Below are 15070 nucleotides of genomic sequence, written 5' to 3'. Positions count from 1 at the left end.
TGAGATGTAACTAGCTACAATTTTCCTTCACAAAAGCAATTTTTTAGTTTACTTTGCTAGGCTACATCTACAAGAAACCTAAATAGTCAGCCATTTCCATCAAAGATGCATTCTATTCAAGCAAAGACAAAAAGTTATGAGTTGTCTGACTTTATGCAAACCAAAATGAATGACTGAATAGGTGCTTTGTAACCATGTTTTTATAACATGTAACAGAGCTTAGGGAGAGACTAAAAATAACCTTTCTATATTATATTCTTATATTTTGAAAAACAGCATTTACTTACTACTCCTGTTAAGGTCATTACTTGAGAAATGAGTATATTGTCTTATAATTTACAGTATATTTAAATTTTATATTATTTCAGATACTTTTTAATAGTTAATTATTAGCAGAGGACAATGCTGGACATTCGAATCCTAGATACAAGAGAGGCTGAAATCAGAATGATTGTCGTTTCAGGCCATAATACCAGACCGGAAAAACAAAACTTGTGGGCCCTCATCTCATTAGCTAAAGCTGGGCATTTTGGCTTATGTCTATCACATCAGCTACAATGGGAAATATAATTAGAGTCATTGTGGGCCAGCCTAGCTCAGGCAAAAAGTAAGACCCTATCTCAAAAATAACAAGGGCTGGGCTGGGAAGGTGGCTCAGTGGTAGAGTGCTTGCCTTGCATGTATAAGGCCCTGGGTTCGATTCCTCAGCACCACATAGCAAAAAGAAAAAAAAAAGCCAAAAATAACAAGGGCTATTGGTGCGTAGAAAATTTGAAGCCCTAAGTTCTAACCCCAGAACCATCAAAAAAAAAAAAAAAAAAGAAGAAGAAGAAGAATAGTAGAAGGTATGTGCTATTAGTTTTTCTATTTTAATTTGCATTTTAATTTCTATTTTAATCCTCACCTATTAAAGATTTAATATGGATAATCAGACTTAAGCATGGTCCCCGTACCAACAGCTTAAGGTAAAAGTATTAATGCTTGGCTCTGCCATGGTATAATCCTGTTGAACAATTAACAAAATGAATACCATGAAGCTGAAACATGTCTTATTTCTTGGGTAGGAGATAAGGGGAGGAGTACAGACAAATGGAAAGAAGAATGGTGGATGAGTAGTCATAATACTTGATGTACATGTGTGAAAATGGAACTAAGAAACTAAAGGGGGTGGCTGGGGTTGAGACAGATGAGGTAAGAGAATGTTAGAAGGCATGACATTGATCAAGATGCGTTGTGCACCTAAATTGGCATGTTGAATTGAAACTCCTTTATATAACTATCAAGATAATAAAAAATTATTTTAATGCTAGGCACCCGTGGGTCATGCCTTAATCCTAGCTGCTCAGGAGATCCAAGGATCATGGCTCAAAGCCAGCCCAGGCAAGAAGATCCATGAGTCTTATCTCCAATTAACCACCAGAAAACTGGAAGTGGTACTGTGACACAAGTGGTAGAGTGCTTGCCTTGAGCTGAAGAGCTGAGGGACAGCGTTCAAACCCCACAACCAGCCAAAAAACAAAACAAAACAAAACAAAAAGATCTGAAAGCTTGGATAAAATGTTCTGGATAAAACTGGAAAACGGATTCTTTTCTCTACTCCAGTGTCTTTTCTCCCTATGTATCCAGAAGGCAAGAATCTTTATAGCAGCCTAGCCCCTTCCTTATACCAGTAGGTACTCTGTGAACATTTGTGTGTGGATTTCATGGAGAGAAAATCCATAAATCACAAATCGCTTGGGCAGAAAAATAGATGTAGATGAACAGCCATCAAAGTAAGGAGGGGTTTATGTGGACAGAAGGACATCTCAAAGCAAATGTATAGGCTATTTTGATAGATCTAATGATTAGGGATCATAGATTTGTGTGGCTTGAAGAAGCACCATACACCAAATTATATTTAATATTAAGTGCTTCTGAATATAAAACAGCTGTCAGTAAAAGATGAAAAGCTGTCTTAGTCACCAGAAGTGCTTGAGCAGAGTTGGAATGTCAGTTGGTAGGGGAGACTAGTATAAACTAGAACATTCTGAGGCCCCCTTCTTGCCTTATAAAGTCTATGAAAATCAATCACTTCTAAGTATGACTTGAGATGTAGCAGATACTTAAAAAAATCTGCAGTAACATGACAGCTGACTTCATCTGTATGAGGATGTTTTAGTATTATAATGAAGGTCTTGTTTTCATACCATGAGCCAGACCAAATCAGTTACAGCTGAATTTCACCTATCATATGGAAGTATGGTCCTAAACTCAGACACCATACAATCTACAACACAACAGCATATTCTATGACACCTGTTTTCAGTTTCAGCTCAATAGAGCATCCTAATTAGAATTTACCAGGCAGGTGAATTAGGAGAGAGGTGAGCTGAAGACTGGGTATGCTGAGGGTAATGAAGCCTGGCTAGAAAGGCAGCCACAGAGGATGAGAAGATACTGTAAGAAAAAGGAAATCCAAGTTACATTCTCCTCCTGAAATCAGAGGGTAATAGACTTAACAGTGAAAAAGTGGCCTTGATAAGGCAAAAAAATTATAGAAGATAGAGAGATAGATAGATAGATAGATAGATAGATAGATAGATAGATAGATAGATAGATAGATAGATAGATAGATAGATAGATAGATCTGCTAACAGATTTTGGAAGAAAAGTGGAACCACTATGAAGCTGTTGATCATGGCCTATATTGAGCTGTGTTTCACACAGGAAAATATAGAGTCCCTTTACCCTGAAGGATCTTAGTCCAATAAACAATGGGTTACTACCAGGAATCTGATGGCAAATTGGAAAGATTTGCTACCTTTGTAAAGTACTGATTAAAATCTATTAACTAAATACATTGCATGTCATAGTACCTGCCTTGTATATTGAATGTTCTCAGTAGTACTGAAAGAAACTTTCCAAATCTGCAATTTTCCACAATATTATTTAGTTAACTAAGAAATATGTGATGTAAGGCTCTAACTCATACTGTGTGAGAAAACGTATTCTGACCCTCCAAATGGTGTTCAATGACTAGTAACAATAAGTCCAATAAATGTCTTCCTGTGACCACAGCTCTGCAAACTAGATATCAGTCTACAACAACACACCAACACATTACATAATCCTGTTTTTAGTTTAAGATAAATAATAATAATTTAATAAAACAGAAACAACTTCTCTGAACTATGAGCCCCTCAGAACAGAAACCATGTCCCATTTTCACTTTATCATTGTAGGTCCCCTTTATCATTTTAAGTCCATCAAAAGGCCTCCTTAAATAAGGATAATTGGTTGAAAGTGGCTCACTGGCTGGAAGCAGTGACTCATAGCTGCTTAGAAGATTGAGACTGGGAGGATCACAATATGAAGCTAGCCTGGGGAAAAACCAGTGAGAACTCACCATCTCAAGAAGAGCAGCCAGAGACAGCTAACAAGCAAGCATAGAACACCAGTAGGCCATAGGAGAATAGGCCAACTGAGAATCCAGCCATGTGTCCAATACCTTACATGCCAAAGACTTTACTGGAGATAAAGAGATTATCAAAAATAAGCCTCAGCAATAATGACTGCAATAATGACCATATTAATTAAGAATGTACAGAATGTAAGCGATCAAGAAAGTAACATAATCCCATGGGATACATAAAACTTTTAGAATGCGAGAGACAAAGATTTGAATTCCACCTCTGATCTACCACTTGCTCAATTCTCTCATATATAAGGTGGAAATAGTACATATCTTGCACAGAATGAACTAGGTAACACTTTTTAAAGTGCCTAATACTTAAAAACACATACTATTGCCTTAAATAGCATTATTACTCACTGATGAAGAGACCATAAAGGGTTTAACAGGCAAGTGAAACTCAAACCAAGTCTTAGAAAATGGGTTGAGAAAGGCATGGCAGGGAGAATGTTGTCATAAAATTTAATATATGTCCTATAAAGTTAAGTAAATTGAGGGGAAAGGTGGGGTTGAGAAGGAAAGGGGAGAATGATGAAAGTAGTGACATTGATAAAGATGCATTGTATTCATAAACTGCTTTGTTGACTGGCAACTCTTTTGTATAACTACTTAATGATAATAAAATTTTAATTTTAGAAAAAATGGGTTGAAGCTCATGTGGTAAACAAGTCAAGAAATGACTCTCCAAATGGATACACACGGCACGTATAAGGGAAAAGCCTATGGGTTCAGAGGAGTGAAAGAAAGTGGTTTTCATTTGAAGGCAAAAATAAAAGGCAAGAAAAATCCGTATCTTAGTTAATATGGGAAATGGAAAGAAGCCCTTCTAGGAAAGACTAAATGTTTTCACTGAAAAACAGTGAATCTACCAAGCAAAATAGGTGGGTGACATAAAGTGGAATACGAGGCTCATATTCTGAAAGAGCTGTCAAAACAGAATGGGCTACTACAGGCAGCCCATCTTAGATGGACATGTCCAAACGTAAGCCTAACTATAAGCTAGACTTGACTGCATGGAGTGGCTACCGAAGTGCTCACACTACCTCTTCCAGTAAGCACGTGAAGCTCCGCAGCGAAGGGGGCACACCGCATCAACATCTGCTGAATCTATGAACTGCCAAATTCAAAAGTGTGAAGACTCAGCTCCAGTGAGTGTAGTCAGTCCAAATCTACTGCCATGTGAATTTATTATAATTTAGTGGCAAGTTCACGGAAGCCAATTTTTCAGTGCCATAAAATATATGGTGTATATCTAATTTGTGCCAAAATAACAAATAATACCAAAGTAAGCTTCCTATTCTTTCATGACAAAATATTAAGCTCTTTATTTTACAAACACAATGCACCCAGACACGTCTATTTTAAATTCAGCTCCATTAACAATAAGCTACATAAATACTAACAAATACAGCAATGATGTTGGTAAACATTATTAAATAGTTTATGAGCATGAAAACATCAGAAATTCCATTTTTGTAGATACATAAACTTAAAACTGTTCTTGCTAAGGTAAGAAGAGCCAAGCTTTAGTGTTAGTCTGACACTAGTCACTAAACCCACCTGGTCTCAGCTACCTCATGCACAGGTACATAGGCAGTGTCTAGATACATGCATGGCAGAATTGTCATAGAGAAAGGACACATGTAAAATCTTGATACAATTTAAGCTCTTAAACAGAGGCTTTTATTATTGCTTTGTGGCTCTGTTAAAACCCAATGGATGGTAGCATCAGAAAATTATTTTATCATTCATAATCTCTCAACTTCATGCTCCAAATATTGTTCTACATGGGTACTAAGATACAAATTGCCATCTAATTAGCTCATGGTAAGCTTGAAATATGACCTAATGGGAATCTGCTCTAGATGTGTGCAGCTGAGTTGCGAAGGAATTGGCTTGAAGAAGTAGCCCACAGCAACTTGTCTTAAGCTAAATTATGAATGCTACAAGGCACCCAAATACCACATTTATAAGAATTTTAGTTTTTAAATATGTAAATAAGCAACATCAAAGACAACATTTTAACTTAATGAAGACCCACCGACTATTAAAAAACAAAATGTTACTAGTCTATATTATATTTAACAACTGGTTTGAGAAGGAATCATACATAAATGATTGGGTTTGCAAGGAATGGAGGCATCTGTATCCACAGATTTATTTATTTGATGAGCTTTTGAAACCTTGCAATGGAACTGTAAAAAGCAATGTGATTAAAATCGATAGAGCACATCATTTGCTGATATTGTTGCCCCAGAAAAGGCAATAAGCCTTAGGCATGTTATTAGCAGATTATATGATTTCACTGACAGGTTCAAGATTTTTAAAGGCAACTGAGAATAAAGAGGATTTCTCTTTTGGAGCAGAGGGATTTTTCTCTTCAATTAAAAGGAAATCATTATTTCCTTTTTTATTATAGGACTTTCAAATCTCCTCAGTTAATATTTTTAAATAATGTTAATGTTAGTTTTTCCTGTATTTTCTCAAATAAAAATAGATTGCTGGTCACAGTAGTAAGTTCTTTATAGTCCCAGTTACTTGGGGAGGCTGAAGCAGGAGGATTGTTTTAGCACAATTAAGTCAGCCTGGACAACAGAATGAGACCTTGTCTCAAAAACTAACAATGCATTGATTATTCCAATCAAAATGAAACTAAAAGCCACTTTTATTTACCAGTATTTTATCCAACTACATAGTCATCCAACAAATACCAGAGTGATTTGGGAGTAGTGACAGTAATTTTTTCTGAAAAGTCCACCCAAAATTATACAAAGTCCAAAAATATGATCTCTAGACCTGAAAAAGTCAATGACACTTTTCATTTAAACTGGCCATTAAATTCAAGGACTCTGACCCAAACATTAGGCCTATATTTACTATCTTAATCCAAGGGAACAGTCATCTACTTAGGAGATCTATTAGGCACAGGTACTTTTTTTTTTAAAGGAAACTACAAAATATCATCTACTTCCTTGTCTGAAACATATATGCATATTTATAAATATATATAATAGCTGTATGTTCCAAGTATATAACTACCAAAATTGATAGCTTTAATAACTGAATAATACAAGTTATTTTCTTTAGCTCCTCATTCTTCCAGTCTCCACATTCAATATAGACAAACCCATTCCATTTCCAAAATACCTCTTAAATCTATCAATTTTCTAATCTCAAATGTCACATCACTGTCATCTTTGCCTGGATTAGTGCAAGAACTTTCTAACTGATCACCCTGACTCCAACTCAGCTCTCATTCAAAATATTTTCCACAGTCTAACAATGGAAGTCTAATTAATATGTAAATCTGATCATTTTTTAAATCATTTCAATGGCTCCCAACAGCATTAAAATTAAAGCATTCTTCTTAATAGGACAAACAGAGTCTCTCAGGCAATCTTACACTAGTTCTGGTAAATAGGCCTACTTTCATTTTCTGCAATCCTATGCTTTCTTTAGACTGGCCTACATGTACTCACAGCTTAAAACACTCTTCCTGTTCCTTTGTTAGTCTGTATAATGCCTACTCTTGCTGAAGATCTCAGCCCAGACATCATTTCCTCTTGAAATTTTGAACTGAGTGTCTATCTTTCCTATGTGTACTATGCTTGTTATATCACACACTAAACTACATTTGGTTACATACTTCACTGTAGCTCTCATTACACCTAAAACTCCTTGAAGTAGAAATGATGACTGTATTGTTAGCTACCTTACCCATGAGGAGTAACAACAAAATGTGCTTTTAAACTGGTGTGTGTGTGTGTGTGTGTGTGTGTGTGTGTGTGTGTGTTCTTTTTTGGTACTGGGGATCAAACCTAGGACATTGTACTTACCAGGCAAGAGCTCTGCCATTAAGCTACATCCCAGCCCTAAAATGTGCTTTTTAGAAACATATTCTACCTCTGCAGTATAGAGGCAGGCCAAGACAAAATACAGGAAGGTAAAAAGTTATTACAATAGTTTAAGCAAGAAGTGACCTTAACTTGGAAAGCATCATCAAGGCTAGAGAATATTCTAGAAAAATTTTAAAAACAGAACACTAGAAATAAGCCACATGATCAGCCATGATCTGGTTAGCAAATCAAGATATGGACCGCAGTAGAAAATCAGTTCGGTTTGTTTTGTACTTAGAAATGGAGATATTTTAAATTAATTAATATATAGGTAAAAAGATAAGGAGAAAGTTGGATATGATGATGCATGCCTATAATTCCAGCACTGTGGAAGCTAAGGCAGAGGGCTATGAGTTTGAGGCCAGCTTGAACTATATAGCAAGACACTGTCTCAAACAAGCAAATAGAGATCAAGTGAGATCCAAGTTAGAAATTTGGATTTAAGAGGTATGTCCTAGACAAACTCAACTGAAGTCATGGCATATTATTCTGAGATTATCCAGAAAGGATATGTGGAATGAAATCATAACAAAACCAGGGATAGTTTTCAGTAATACTAGCTTCTAAGGGGTAATCAGAGGAATTCAGTTTGACCAAAGGTGGCAGCCATAGAGGTAGCAAGGAGGCTTCCATGAAAGAAGATTTGTCAACAGCACAAAATGACTCAAAATTTCCAAGTTAAATGAGGATTAAAAAATTGTACTTAAAATCAATTATGGAACACTGTCAGCAAAACTGGAAGATTAGAGACTCTAAAAGTATGCCCATCCATATAAAAGTAATGAAAAACTGGTGAGTTCAGAATATTTTTTTCAGAATTCTAGAAATGAGACAAAAGGATACAATGACCCAAGAACATGTACATATGAATATGAATGAATGGATACATGCATAATTAAGATTGATAAATTTTATTAAGAACCACTTCTTTCTCCTTCATCATGGAAAATGATAGTCCACAGTTTTATTTAACTTAGCAACTACTGGGAAGAGCAGAATAGTGCTAAAGTTTGTCTAAATCTTTATCTCAAAGAAATATCTGTCAGGTAGTTGCAGAAGGCCTCACTGATAAAAGTGATCTGTATTCCACCTAATTCAAGGCTCACCACTACACAAGCCTTCTCTTCTTTTAAAAAGAAAAGCTAGAAAGTAATATTTCATAGTAGATTTAAAACACTCTAGCATATCCTTGGGAATCTATGAGGCTACAAAGAGCCTGTATACTTCATTTTATGTAGCCACTGGAGTTTGTTCTTGTTCATCTTAGTTGCCACCCTAAGGCTTAGAAGAAATTTCCTTAAATGCCAATAACAAAAATATTACTCGATCTTTGCTGAGGGATCCTATACACATTTGTGGAACACACCTTTAAAAAATTCAGCAAGAAAGTTAACAACTCTCCCTTAGCCATTGCTTCCTATTTGTGCAAGGTGAGCCAGGGATGACAGCATTGTGACTTCCCAAGTGTATGTGTACAGTTCTGTTTGTGTGTAGTACTATCATGGTTTGAGAGCAACCCAAGTAAAAAGGTTCTTTAGACCCTCAAATTCAACCAATAAAAAGTCCTCCTTGCTATTTGGTTGGCATAAACAGAAGGATCTCAGTCCAGGCTGGCCTAGAAAAATATATGGAACCTCATTTGAAAAATAACTAAAGCATAAAAACTGAAAGCTCCTCTCTAGAAAGCATGAAGTCATGAGTTCAAATCCTAGTATTGAAAGGAAAAAAAGGAATCAGGAAAGTACAAAGGTATTGTATCAAATAGAATTATCAAATGATAACAAATTAATTTTAATCAAATAGAAATTCTAAAGTTGCTAAAAATCCAGATGTGCATCATGTTTTACTTCTAAAGCCTTACTAATTTATTTTATTTTATTTTTTATTTTTTTTGGTCCGGTCGTGGGGCCTGAACTATGGGCTTGGGCACTGTCCCTCAGCTTTTCAGCTCAAGGCTAGCGCTCTACCACTTGAGCCACAGCACCACTTCCGGCTTTTTTCTTTTTGCTTATGTGGTGCTGAGGAATTGAACTCAGGGCCTCATGCATGCAAGGCAAGCGCTCTACCACTGAGCCACCTTCCCAGCCCCAAAGCCTTACTAATTTAAAGGGAAGTAGTAACCTCCAAAGGAAAATGAATGCTGGGTAGGTAAATCCAATAAATATAGATTCAATTTTCGTGTGAAAAATGAAGTTCCACTACTGATGAAAGGAAAATAACATTTTTGAAGGATAAACAGAAATTTTCTTTACAGATTTTCTGTTGTTCTTTATATGGTTCTGAGGAATTGAGCCCAGGCCCTCATACATGATAGGCAAGCACTTTGCCACATTCCCAGCCCCTTCTAATACAGATTTTAAATGCACATATTCTACAGCAACTCTTTTGTAGGAATCAACACTACAGAAATGCTCATTCATGGGCTGGGAAGGTGGCTCAGTGGTAGAGTGCTTGCCTTGCATGCATGAGGCCCTAGGTTCAATTCCTCAGCACCACATAAGCAAAAAGAAAAAAAGCCGGAAGTGGCGCTGTGGCTCAAGTGGTAGAGTGCTAGCCTTGAGCTGAAGAGCTGAGGGACAGCACCCAGGCCCAGAGTTCAAGCCCCACGACCGGACCCAAAAAAAAAAAAGAAATGCTCATACATGTGTACAAAGGCATTTACACAATATTTACAGAATCACTGCTTCTAAGAGGCATTAATAGGTGCTTAATAGTTGTACTATAGAATGTTGTACAGCTTTTTAAGAGATGGTCACAAGATCTCCGAGACATTTTTATAGAAAACAAATAAAATGTGGTACTTACCTGCTACATATAAATATTTCAGTTTGGAGACATATTAGAACTATCTAAAAAAAATAAACTACCAAACAACTGGTTCCCTCCCAGAGAAGGGTGTGGGCTTTGGGTTACAAAATATGTGGAGGAGATATTTCATTTTTTATGTTATCAGTTATTTTTAGTTTTTTAAATGAGAAAGCATTAATTAAAAGTTAAAAAAAAAAAAACCAGATGATTGACTCAATTCACTTCCTTTGCATTACTGTGGACTATATCATCCTCTGAACTAGGTATTCAGGTTATAGTGATAAAGGAGGCAAAAGATCCTTTCTGAAATCCAGCAACTCTAGATCCTTTCCAATTTAGCTCAAAGGATCTATGTGGCTAACTGTCTGCTTAGTCAGTTTTACTTAGAATTTCCTGCTCTCTTCCTTAATTGAATAGTCTTTTTAAGTTTCTCCATCAATATCTTCCAGCCTTACTGTGATGATTTAAGCCACTAGGCCTCATTCTTTCATATCTGCTTTATTGGCAATCTTGTTATCCACAGAGCGAAAGGACCCTAAGGGGATCCCTCCTCTTTCTAATATTTCTCTTGAACTTGAACTAAACTATATGCTCATATTTTAAGTGGGTGAGAACTTCTTTTGTTTCAGCATTTAAAAATTAAAATTTGGTGGAAGCATAGAATTCCATTGTTTATAGGTACCACATTTTCTGGATCCACTCACCACCCCATTTGTTAGGAAATGGAAAGACTTGGAAAAAATCATATTAAGTGAAATAACCCAGTCCCAAATAAATTTAGGTCCCATGGTTTCCCTTATTTGCAATAATTAGTATACATATAGGATAATCTTATCAGATGAGCTGAAAAGCTCAAAAGCCATGTACAAATGACCATATAAGATGATGCTAAGTGAAATGAACCCCAAGATATGGACACAAGAGGTCCGTCTTTATTGTTACTGTTTTAAATGTACCATGTGATTTTATTTTCGGTTGTTGTTTCCTTTGTATTTTCTTTCCCCTCTGTCATATCCCCTGTTGTCACTGTACTTGATTTTGGTATGCTGCATGTATGTCTAATCTGGGGAGGGAAAGGGGAATAACAAAATGCTGAAACAAGGACACAGGATGACCCACTGCACAAGGATACCCACAGGACAGTATATTGGAAACAAACTGTATAATTTCAGGAGGCAAGCAGGGAGGAGAAGGGGAAGGAATGTGAAAGGCTGGGGAGGAAAGGGATAGCAGGACAACAACAGGGAAGGGGTAACAATGATCAGCAAGTAATGTACTCACTGCCTTATTCATGTAACTGTAACCCCTCTGTACAACATCTTAACAATAAAATAAAAAAAATTTTAAAATTATAATTTGGGACTGGAGACATGACTCGGTGAGAGAGAGCCAACACAGAAAATGTGAGTCCTGAGTTTAAACCCCAGTACTACCACCAGAAAAAAATTAAATTAAATTAAAAAATCATCAAATGAGGCTTGGCAGGGTAGCTCATGCCTATAATCCCAGCTACTCAAAAAGTATAAATAGGAAAGATTATGTTGCTCAAAACCAGCCCAGACAAGACATTAGCTAGGCCATTGGGCATATGTGTGATTCCAACTATGCAGGAACAGAAAGGCTTAGGTAGAAGAAGCATGATCTGAAGTTGGGTCTGGCAAAAACGTGAAGCACTAAATGAAAAATAACTAAAGCAGAAAGGGCTGGGGTGTGGAGGAGCACCTGTCTAGCAAGTACAAGGCCCTGAGTTCACACTCTAATACTACAAAAAAGAAAGAAAAACACACCAAATGAAACACAATAGCTTTAAACAAAATTACAGTTGAAATTATTTCACGAGAGACTTTAAAACTACATCCTTCCTGTTCCTAAAGTTTAAAATACTTATGTCTGCCCTGCCAAGAATATATGTGATAAGAAACATATTTTTTTCATTCCATGCTTTATCTCTACACAATAACATGGTAAGTACAATGGACTATTTTAGCCAAACAGAAGGCTAGCAGAGCTGGAAATCAGGGTTCAGGAGGACTAGGGAGAGCTTTTCCACTCTACTCCCATGAAGCTGACAGCTACTGTTCTCATAAGCCAATGTGTTCATTATTGACACTTGGGTCTCAGAACACCTAAGCCTTGTAAGCAGCACATACAGCTCTCTGTCAACCAGGTCAAGTCTCACAAGGCTAAGGCTCAACACAGCATTTCCAAGAAAGCTGCAATGGTGTACTAAAGCACATCAATTTATAAGAATGAATGGTTAAATTCTGAGATCCAGTTGCTAAATATAGCCATTAAATGTATCTCTCATATATAAATTTAAAGTTAAATCCTTTTAATATACTTAAATGTTCCCGTTTTACCATGTTATGCTATGCTCTTGGTGTTATTATATCTATTATATGTGTGTTAAAAAATACCATATAATAGTGTGATTTCACATCTCTCTCCAACTCCACATGGTAGCAAATGATGGCAGCTGAATATTAGCCTAGATAAAAGTATGCCACAGAATTGGCAAATGCTCCAAATCAAAGCTTATTTTTCTAAAGAGCCAGCCACTACACATTTCCTAACATACCACAGGATAGCCACACTTGTGGTCTGTTTTTTTTTTCCTGGAAGACTACTTAGGCCACACCTCCACATCTGTAAAATGTGCTATACAGTCACACATTGAATAACAACAGTTGGGTCCGGGATGTATCAGTGGCCACATGTATGACGGTGGTCCCATAAGTCTATTAAGGAACTGCCAGGTAATGGTGGCTCATGTCTATAATCCTAGCTATTCAGGAGGCTGAGATTTGAAGAACAGGGTTCAAAGCCAGCCCAAGCAAGAAAGTCATGTGAGACCCCATCTCCAATTGTCCACAAAAAAAGATCCAGAAGTGGATCTGTGGTTTAAGTAATGGAGTACCAACTGTAAGGTCCGCTCCTGGATGGAGAGCAGACTCCACCCTCCTCGCAGCAAAGTCTCCACCCAGTACCTGTGTTACCTAGGCAACTGGCACACCTGAAAGAGGTCACATCTGCATCCGCTGAGGTCACATCTGAATTTGATGTGGCCACACCCTTCTCCGCCCATACCCTAGATAAGGCCTCGCCCAGGCCCAGAGGCCCTCTCTCTCTGTTCTTTTCTAGCTCTCAGCTTTTTCCTTCTCTTCTCTTTCCCAGCTCCCTTCTCTTTTCTAGCTCTCTCTCTGCTCTTTTCTAGCTCTTTTCTCTCTTTCCTCTCTTTCCCAGGCCTTTCCCTATGCAATTCTACAATATATTCTATTTACTGCACTGACTTGATTGCATCAAGAGGCCTTGTCAAGCGATTGACCTATACCATATAGGTTTGTGTAAGTACCACACTATACGATATTCACACAATTATGAAATCAACTTAAGGTACTTTTTCAGAACTGTCTCTCCATCATTAAGGAGATCATACCTGCACATGTGAATAAGCATATTATCTCCCTCTTCTCTACATACTTTGCCTGAATTACAGCTAATCCATTCCTGTGGTAGCCATGGCACATACTATATAATGAATTACACTTCAGATTCAATTCTAACCTCTGCTTTTCAGACTAATTATAGGTTTGTCTTCAATGGGAAGGTCTATGCCCATGTATTTCAAGCTTTATCCATACAACGCCAAAATATTAAGTAGAAAGTGAAAATTCAGTCCATCTTTCACTTTATCTTTTTTCAGGGAACTGTCATAAATAAAATACTGTATGAGGTCTTCTGTCTAGCAGGCTTGCTCCCACATAAAGAGCCTTGATTGAGCAAACTCTGAGCCAACCATTCTTCTGTCCTATGTTCTTTCTATCAAACCCACAGGCTTCCTAAACTCAAATCCTAACCATTTACTAAATCTAGGATCTTAATCTACTCCTTTGCTTAAATTTCCTCATCAGCACCTCCCATGTGGTTATCAGAAATAAAAAAAATTACCACCCACAAAATGCTTAGACTAGTTTCTGATAAGTTGTAAAATATCAAAAAAAAACCCCATTGTGAACAGATGAAAGGAAATTCACCCTAAACCATGACCAGACCCCTCAAACTATGCCCCCGTAAAAACTGACTGAAAGGAAGGAAAGAAAAATGATAGTGAGTGCCCTTATCAAACCCATTTAAATTCAAGAATATTAATCTCTGTATCTATTTCAGCCAAATCAAAAATTACTTGGATAAAAAAGATCCTCTTTTTAAATATAGTGACAAATGGGAAACTTGCCATAATTATTCCATGAGCATTTAATAAACTTATCTTTATATACAGAGATAAATCAGATTACTATCACCAAGATCTTTCAGTATAGTTTTATTTTTTAAGCATTTTTTTTTTTTTTTTGGTCAGTCGTGGGGCTTGAACTCTGGGCCTGGGCACTGTCCCTCAGCACTTCAGCTCAAGGCAAGCACTCTAATATTTCGAGCCACAGCGCCACTCCAGTTTTCTGGTGGTTTATTGGAGATAAGAGTCTCATGGACTTTCCTGCCCAGGCTGTCTTTGAACCATGATCCTCAAATCTCAACTTCCTGCATAGCTAGGATTGCAGGCATGAGCCACCAGTGCCCAGCTCTTAAGCATTTTTAAGATAATCTACAATAATATATTACACTATAATCATATTATATGTATGGAATTTTTCATTAAAACCACCAATAATAGCTGTGATATATTCTACATTCTATTCTTGTCTATTCTACTCTCTTTTAAAAGATTCTTATCACAAAACTTCTCATCCTTCTAAATTGATTTTATAAGCCCAGTAATGGTCATGGTCCAAACTTTGACCAAATTGGTATTAAAAATATCAGTTTGGACATATGATCAATTTACCCAAACACAAAGGAGCATTATTAGCTGCTTAACAGAAGTTGATATTGTGGGCCCACAGAACAAATGAATAACTTT

This window comes from Dipodomys spectabilis, unplaced genomic scaffold (assembly GCF_019054845.1).
Source record: "Dipodomys spectabilis isolate Male_0828 unplaced genomic scaffold, ASM1905484v1 ptg000145l, whole genome shotgun sequence".
In the NCBI taxonomy this organism is placed as follows: Eukaryota; Metazoa; Chordata; class Mammalia; order Rodentia; family Heteromyidae; genus Dipodomys; species Dipodomys spectabilis.
This window is presented reverse-complemented; position numbering follows the sequence as displayed.